An 8,926-nucleotide genomic window follows, 5' to 3' on the forward strand; every position below is an offset into this window, starting at 1 on the left:
CATAGTAGCACTTTAACTCATAGAATATCAACTGATCAAAAACAAAAGTGAAATAATAATTATTTCATAATTAATTATTTCACAGATTTTAATTGCTATGTGACAGTGTCGAATGTCTATGTTTGAATGCCACTAGGGCTGGAATAGAGGTTTTTCACATGACGTCAAAGCGGCCATGTTGGTGTTCCAAACTAATCCTCTGGAATTTAAACTCTATTGTTATGCAAATACTTTCTTTTGTTTCAGTAATCCAATATGGCTGCTGATCACGTAGGTGAAAACGCTCCATAAGAGCAACCATAATAAATAATTAGTACAATTTCGGAGATGAACAAAGAGTTTCCAGCAATCTGATTGGTTGAGTGGTTTCGTATAGAAATAATAATATGATTATATATTTACTGCACTAGCTGGTGAATATGAAGCAAAACAAAATGGCAGGGCTCCTGCAGGCACTGAACTTTACAACTAAATAAACTTTGTCAATTATAAATTATTCTCTGTGTCGATTATCAATTCTCTGTTGTTCTGCTCTGAAGTTATACTGAGTCTTGCACAGTTATTCGTCTCAGATGTACACTCACTTTGCCTTTGGCAAGTAACTGTTACATATAATTAAAGGTACAGTGTATTGCAAGGTTTTTTTCCTGATAGCTACAAAACGTATTTATTCATCAAAAGGAAGACATAATTTAAATAAGACTGTAAACAAAAATAAACAAGGAAGTCAAACTATTTAAGCTCCAACTATTTCACAAATGTGAGCACATAATTATCGTTATCTACATGTATGTAAACCTTTCTTAAAGATTCCTGCAGCTTGCACTGTCAATTTTTGCACGAAAGTTTGGTAAATTATACACCATTCCAATGGCATCAAACAATGGTTGTTTATTTTCGGGAACCCAACCCATAAATGTTCTTCTCTTTCTTCAGTATGGCAGAACACTCCAATATAACGCAACAAGTGCCGTATGCCAAGGTCCAGGGGGCGGGAAGCAACTTCCCATACAGTCTCTTAAATGAAATCCAAACGATGTTCTCACAACTTGCAAAGCAATCATGGAGGCATCAGTCAGCGGATTCGTGTACTGCGCACGAGCAGAGTTTGTCATCCCGAACTGTGAACACAACAAAAAACATGGCGGCCGATGCCGGTGCGGAATTTGGTAGCTTCTTTTTAGTTTATCCAACGTCTTTTTTTATTTCGAAGCCCTTCAATTTGGAAAATTTGCTTCTTCGCGGACGTCGTTGTTAACGGACAGTAGTTTCTCCGAGATCAAGGTAAGGCAACATTTTGTAAATGTATATTTCTTCGTATTAAAAAAGCCTCTAAAAGCTAGTAAGCTTTAGCTTAGTGGTAAAACAGGGTGGTGAGCGAACTGTACTTATCCCCGCTGTATAACTCGCAATTTTTCAAGTTCCACTATTTTTTTTGTCTTTGTAAAATTTCAATCGGGCTTTTGATTTATGGTATTTGTAGTAGAAACACTTACTCAGAGATAGACATCACTGACATTCGATTGTGCATAAACCAACGTTTTACTTTGTAATTTGTTCAGCCAGCATTTATTAACGCCTACAAAAAGAAATACTTTCGCGAAAACAGAATTTTGTGAAATCCTGCTTTCATTGAGTGAATACTCTCTCTGCCATTCACAAAGATTTATACTCCCGGGGCAGGGTTTTTTACATGAAAGTGATGGAGTGCTCATCAGTAGTTTTAAAACGAAGCCTTAAAACCCCGGGGGGGGGGGGGGAGGGGAGGGAACACCCATATGAAACACACGGGGATGCTCGTTGTGTCGCTTAAGGGTGTAAATTTTGGATTTTGGTCTCGCCTAGGGTGTTCCGGGCAAAGCGCCAATATTTTAAGCCACCAAGGTCTCGTGTAGGGTTCCACAAAGAAACATAGAATTACGCGAAGAGAAACAGAAGTCAAATTTTCTGTTTGACTTGTTTTTAGGGGTCAAATTTTCCTTAAATCACGCCCAGATTGGGGTCCTTTAGGGGTCACAAAAAGCTTGAGCTACATGTATGCCCAGATGGTCTCCTTTTGGGGTTAAATTCAAAATTTCCGACGAGCATCCTCGTCTGTTCCATACGGGAGTCTCCCCCCCGGGCTTAAAACGAACTAAAATGGTCTTTCGAAAAAACGTTTGTTTGGCTTTCAGTCTTTGTAGCTAAAAACAAACTGAGGTAAACTCTATGATCAGGTTAGATTTTGTTGTTTGTAATTTTTGATGTATATTTTTTTTGCCACACCACAGACATAATAGAAAATAATGAATACAGAATAGAAGAGAAGAAAGAGTTTATAAACATTGTAAGTGGTTCAGAGTCATGGATTTTTATTCCGGTTAAGGCACAATGGAGCACATCTTTCACTTTTTCTAGGATTCCCCCTCCCTTCCCTTCGGTTTTGGTTATAAAATTGTCAAACCAGTTCCACTCTTATTTTTCTTTACTCCACTTTGTGATGATATTGAGACAAAGAAAAATGAGAATTAAACTGGTTCAATTAAAAGTTTTCTAATAAAGTTTTTTTTTTATTTTTAAATGTAAAAAATGAAAACAACAATTACATTTCTGGAGCAGATATGCACAGTTTCATTTTACCCAATTACTATTTCTTTCTCGGTGGAGTCAGTCCACTTTCACCTAAAAGGCTTTCCTGCCATGTTCTGACATTCTGTCTTCCACTGCATCCAGTTTGCTAAGTGTTGTAAATCTTTTCGTAAAAGATCAAAGAAAGATACTGTCCATCGGAATGAATAGATTTTCCACTTATGTGGCTAGCACTTCCACCATTATTGAGTCCATCATGGCTATACCATCCTGTTTTTAAGTTCCTTGAAGAAGTCCCTTGCACAAAAACATCACTCCAGTAATGGCTCCTTGCACGACTATAGTATATGATCCCCACAAGCTTGTAAGTATTTCCCCGAACAAGCATGTTGTCTTCCAGATGTGGATGATATGGCAGTGGACCATCATTTTTCTTGACAATTTCAAGCACAATAATGTCTGGCAGACTTGTAATTTGCGAATTGCATGTTGCTGGTGAATCACATCGTACACATTCAACCAGGTCTTCATCAGATATCAGGTCTTTTATTACTTTGCTGCATGATGCAGAAGTCCACGTTATACCCTTAATGGCTGCATACCGCTGGAAATGTTTTGTTAGATTAATAGGACTGGTACTATTACTGATGAAAAGCCTGTCTTCAGGAAGGAAATTCTCCTCCACTACCCTAAATGTTGCCTTGGATATCTCCTTTGTTGGGTGTTGGTGATCAGCTTGATTTAAACATCTTTTGCTTGTCTTAATATTTATAGTTAGAAACTTACTTTCGATTTCAGTAAGCTTATGCCTGATGGAGGGTAAGATTGCTTCAAGGGAGCACTGTTTCCCTATGCCATAGTACGTTCTTCCATTATCAGTTCTGTTTTGTAGCCATTCCCATAGCATCATTTTGCTTTCATGAAACTTTTCATGCTTAAACAATTTGTGCATTTCCTTAAGTGTTTGCATGCACTGTGACTGAGTGCTTCCAGTTGCATTAAGGAAGTGTGGATTTCTCATGAAAATTTCATTGAGAATTACCAGTAAAGCATCTTGGTGACAGGAATTTGGAATAGCTCCTGATCCATTTCTAAATGAAGAGAACCCATCTTTGCTTGGTGTTGCATTTGCTGTGACCACTGAAGAAATTCTTGCATTCAATGATAACAATCGACAAGCGCCCTTGCGTTTCTCTTCACATTTGTCTTTGTTGCAAACAGTTAGTAACCTGTGGCATTTTGAACAATGCCTCACTTTTCTATTTCCAGTTTTTTTTCCTTTACTAAGGAGTCAACAGTTTGCGGTGAAAACTGTGATAGTTGGTCAAGACAAGATGTTGAACACAAGGATGGTATTTCTGTAACTGTTATGATCTCTTTAGATCTTTTCTCAGCTTGCATTTTAAGATCAAGTAACGTAGGATGAGGATTATCTGGCTTTTTTTTCAAGTTCCAATAATGATGGAAAGTCACATTCAGCAAGTTATCTAAAAACTGATCATCTCTTTGGACAAGGTATATCCTTGTTGTCTTTGGGGTCCATACAACAAGGTGGCACCATAAGCTGGTTGTGGCCCACATATTTAACTGCATTTGAAGATAATATGATGGAGGAATAGTCTTGTAATGGCACGGAAAACCCCCTTTAAAGGGGCATTTATATTCAGTAATGCCTCGGCCACTTGTTGGCTTTATACCTGTACTGTGCATCTCCACTAGGTCATCGGGAGAGCAACCAATTATCTCTGTACCTTTCCAACTGATCACCCACAAGCCAGTCTCATGTACTGTAGCATAAGGATTTGTTTGGCCAATGTAGTCCAAGTAGGTTACTCTGGCATTATCTTCACAGATTGTTCCCCACTCCATTGACAAGCTTGCAATGCTGCTGGGTGCTTCAACAGAGTCAGAACTCATACCATGCAAAGTAGACCAGTATAGTGCAAATTCTTTCTTTCCATGGAAGCCTAACACTGTACCCATTTTGCTTGCATTAATGTACTTTCTTCTTTCCTGAAACCATTTCTCTGTTCTCTGTTTCAGGTAATTTCTCTTGTCAGATACATGTACTTGAGGTGGAGCTTCTTGTAACATCTTATAGCTCTGCTGGTCTTTCAAATTTACAGTTGGAAGTGAACTAACTATGTTTGGCAAATTAGGTCTTCTATTGGCTTGCTGAGACACTTTGGACCTAACCAATTTTTTGGACTTGCAGTTCTCTGCGAGATGACCCAGGCATCCACACTTAAAGCAGGTTTGGTTTGCTAACCATTCAGGTTGTGGAGGATACGTACAATCTTTTGCCCAGTGACCCAGCATACCACACCTAAGACATACATCATTTGGCTGTGCTTTCTGTTGTGAGTCTTTCTTTGATATCCCCTTTTTATCTGTGATACGCTGTCTTGTTGCCTTTGAGTTATTGAAAGAGGGGCTTAACCCATCCTTTGCTAAGTAAGTTACACATCTCCTCTTAAGAAACTTTTTTATGTACATAAACATGGCCTCTTCTGTTCCCTCATTTCCACCACATATGAGGCTGGTCAAAGCTGTCCACCATGAATACACAGCATCATCTTCAAATACTTCTTTCTCTGCTGTAATGTATGACTTGTCACAAAACCCAGTCAATTTAAAGTAGTTAGATCTTATATTTCTGTCTAGCAAAATGTTAAAGTTTGTGAAGATCTCCTTGTTATTAGCATCTTTCAAAGCTTCAATTGTCTGAATTGTTCTGTTAAGTATTGCCTTGGGTAAAGCATGATCAATAATTTGCACAATTGCATGGCATTGATTGATAAGTTGGTTCTTGTGATTTGGCTCAATGGAATAATACATTGGCAAACTTGTTACATGATTTTGATGAGCAGACTTAGCTGAGGCCTTTAAAAGTGATGCTCTAATTTTACTAAGATATTGCTCCTTTCTCACTGCCTTGTTATGTTTGTAAGTTGTTGATTCCCTTGTCAATTGCACTTCACCAGGTTTCATCTGCAAAGCTGGAGCATCGTACGAGGATGATGAACCTTCCATCATGCCAAGTTCATTTGTTATGTTAAAGTCAGCTACAAGGGTCTTTCTTATTTCAAAGAAGCGTTGGACTATTGGTGATGTTTCTCTGCCCCTTATGAGGGAAACGTAATTCTCAACGTCATCCTGACACATACTTTTTGGAACCACATTGATGTAAGGGTAGTTTATGTTGATGTATCCTATTGTGCCAATGATCCCTCTGATCATCACCAACAGATCCTGATAGGTTTTGCGGGGTATAAACTGTTGCCATACAGTACTTGAAGATTTGTTACCTCGATGTTGCTGTGACTCTCTGTTAATCTCATGAAACCATGTCTGAAACCAGCGCAACACAGCTATAAGATCTTTCATATATGCCCCATCAAGAGTACTTGTGTTCATTGTCTTGAAAAGCTTGTTGCACATTCTGATATAGGAACGAGTCTGCTCAGTTTCATTTAGCGTAAAAGGAAAGTCACCCCTCTCCATTATGCTTGCAGTTTCTTCACTTAGTACTTCCCTTGCATATTTGACTTTCATTTTAGTTCTGCCATCCAAAAGTACATGTTTATCAGAAATTTTAGTATCAAGATATTTTGATACAGCAACTATATGATCCCATGAGATGCTCTTTCCATCTTTCCTCAATGTGTAGTTTTGATTGAAAACAAAATTTCTTAGTTTCTTGATCATATGTGGGAAGTCTGAAATCCAGTGGATATAACCTCCAGTCACTGGGTTTGTAGTCACCCAGAGAGAGCATCTATTTGACTTTCCAAAAAACTTTGAATTCCATGGCCCTCCATCACACACTCCATAAGAAATAATAATGTTACCATTTGAAACTTTATCCAGTGCTCGCACTAATGGCCATAGCATGTTTTTATCAAGTTTCTCGGCAGTGACACTGTAGACAGGGAATGAAGCCACTGGCCAGGCAAAATCCCCCTCAAGGCTGGTGACGAAAAACTGACATATTTGCCTTGTAGTCTTTCTTAAAGTTGTCCCCGTTTCACTTTCTTCATAGTAGCTGTTGCCTTCATCATCGAAATACTCCTCTTCTTCATCACTGCTTTCCTGAACTGCATGGTTATCACTACCATTTGAAGTCACCAGGGATTCCTCAAAATCATCATTGCATAATTCCTCAACATTATAGTCAAACGCCTTGGGAATACTGAAGTTCTCAAACCCTATGAGTTTCCCTGTTCTTCTGCACAACCTGATACCATCGCGTATGTCCATCTCATCCCAGTGGAGTCCAAACAAACCCTTAACTTTCTTGTTTTGTATTTCCTTCCAACAGAGCTCAAGATTGTTTGTGTCAATTGGATCGGTGTTCATATCGGCCATACGGTACCCTTGAACAAGTCTCCAGGAAGGTAATGGTAGCCACTTTCTAACTGCCTCATAGCCTTTCGCTTTACATTTAACTGCCAAAGCTACCGCCAGTTTGATAGTTAATGTGTCCCACCTCATACCTTTTGGTTTGGTGGGGCTATTGCCACTGTGGGCCAAATTAAGTTGATTTACTGCATCCAGCATAAATGTATACAGTACTGAATCTTTCTTCAAGATGTTGTTGTTGACTGCAAAGTCCATCATCTTAACGAGATCATCACTGCAAGGGCGAAAGTTTTCAACACTTACTTCCTTTCTTTTCCGTAGGAGCTTTCTCAAATTTCAATTATTCTCTCTGAGTTTCTTAATTTCTTTGCTCATATTTCTAGCTCTTTCAAGAAGCTTTTGATTCGATAAGAGTGACAACCTCACTCTGCTGTTAGCCAATGTTTCACCGGAGGTATTTTGCTTGGATGTCAGTTTAAAACGTAAAGAGTTATTCCACAATCGTTGGCAATTCTTACATCTCTCTGATCGTCCAGTATCCTTGATAAGCACAAGGCATTCATTAGGCCGTCCTGAACATACAGTTTCCTTTATGAGCGTATTGTTGAAAGCATGGGGAATTGTCCAATTGGACTCTACAATGAAGTCACAAGTGGTAGTCAAAAGCTTTTGTTTTGAGTATATCAGAATTTCCTGATTGTAAATTCCAGAACATACTTTGCACAATTCGACCTTTCTCATCACATGTAGGATGTTATGCACAAGTTGCTCATATGTTTCACCATTAATTGCATCTTCATGCCACTGAATATCACGATCAAGTAGTCTAACAGACAGAGTGCCAGTTTCAGTGAGCAAAATTTGTCTCTCGTTGATATTGTGTTTTTCATTTCTTACAGGAGAAAATAACAGTTGGATTGTTTTATCACCAGTGATTGCAATTTTCCAGTTGGGAGGGAGTTTCGTTACCAATAAAGAGTATAAATGGCCCATGTCAAGATTATGAGATGCCATTGTGGAGAGGACATGCTGTTCATTAAGGGTTGATGACTGAGTGTTAGCTTGTTTGGCCCGAAAATGTTCGAGGCCTTTACTGCAGGAAAAACAAATATAATTCTTGTTTCTGGTCGTTGACTGGACATCACTAAAAGAAGTCACGTTATCTCCGTTGTTGCACGTAACATGAAATGTACTGTTCAAGAAGTTGGACATGTGGTGTGAACAGCCATATGGCCGGAAGCACTTGATGTTTTTCTGACATGAACAGCACGGAATATATGCTATTTCACCCGTCCCATAATTCAAGTGATTGTCTCTATCCCAAATGTAGTGTTCAAAACACATATGTTCGGGTTGAAGGCTCTGTCCTTTGACTTCATAACTTCCCCTACAGGCAGTTAAAGGGTAATTGCCTGCATCATTGGTACAGCCAGCCAAGCAGCACTGTTTACCGCCACCGCGCACGCGCAATTGTACGTCTATAATAGATGAAGGGACAATTTCTTCCTCTTTGACAGACAAATGATCCCTCAGAATTCTCCCATTTAATGTTAAATAAAAGTCTTTTATGTCAAAGCCACTCTCTATGGTTCTTGCCAGTGTAGTATTACTCATCAAAGGGTGAACTTCTTTTTGGACAGGGGGCTTGCCATTTGGTATTCTGATATAGATACAAAACATCCCATAGTTTTTACCTGTTTTAATAGCAAAGAACTCGATTTTTTTCAGCAAAGTTTCACATCGTTCGTTTAACCATTTCCTGAAAGACCTCACTATATCCAAGTGACAACAGAGGCCGGTTCCAACAGAGCAAAGATTGTCTTGCAGGTGCTCTGTGTTGATAGTTAACTGCTGGAGCTCCTTTATCTCCCGTTTATTTAAAGGGCCGACAGACATGAAGTTAAGAAACTGAAATTCCGTGTTCTCCAAACGTTTCTCACATGTCTGCAACCTGGTAAACTTTAAAGATGAGCAGCAATTTTCTTTACAGAATGTT

At 38.9% G+C, this 8,926-nt stretch overlaps 1 long non-coding RNA gene across 1 annotated transcript; it reads left to right on the forward strand.

The window, feature by feature from the left end:
* The first annotated feature begins 1,024 nt into the window (after positions 1–1,024).
* Positions 1,025–8,509, forward strand: LOC138008994 (uncharacterized). The gene is made up of 3 exons (XR_011124306.1): positions 1,025–1,284; positions 6,890–6,965; positions 7,830–8,509. It is a non-coding gene; the product is annotated as an uncharacterized lncRNA (long non-coding RNA).
* The last annotated feature ends 417 nt before the right edge of the window (positions 8,510–8,926 follow it).

The sequence above is a fragment of the Montipora foliosa genome, chromosome 6 (genome assembly GCF_036669935.1).
Source record: "Montipora foliosa isolate CH-2021 chromosome 6, ASM3666993v2, whole genome shotgun sequence".
In the NCBI taxonomy this organism is placed as follows: domain Eukaryota; kingdom Metazoa; phylum Cnidaria; class Anthozoa; order Scleractinia; family Acroporidae; genus Montipora; species Montipora foliosa.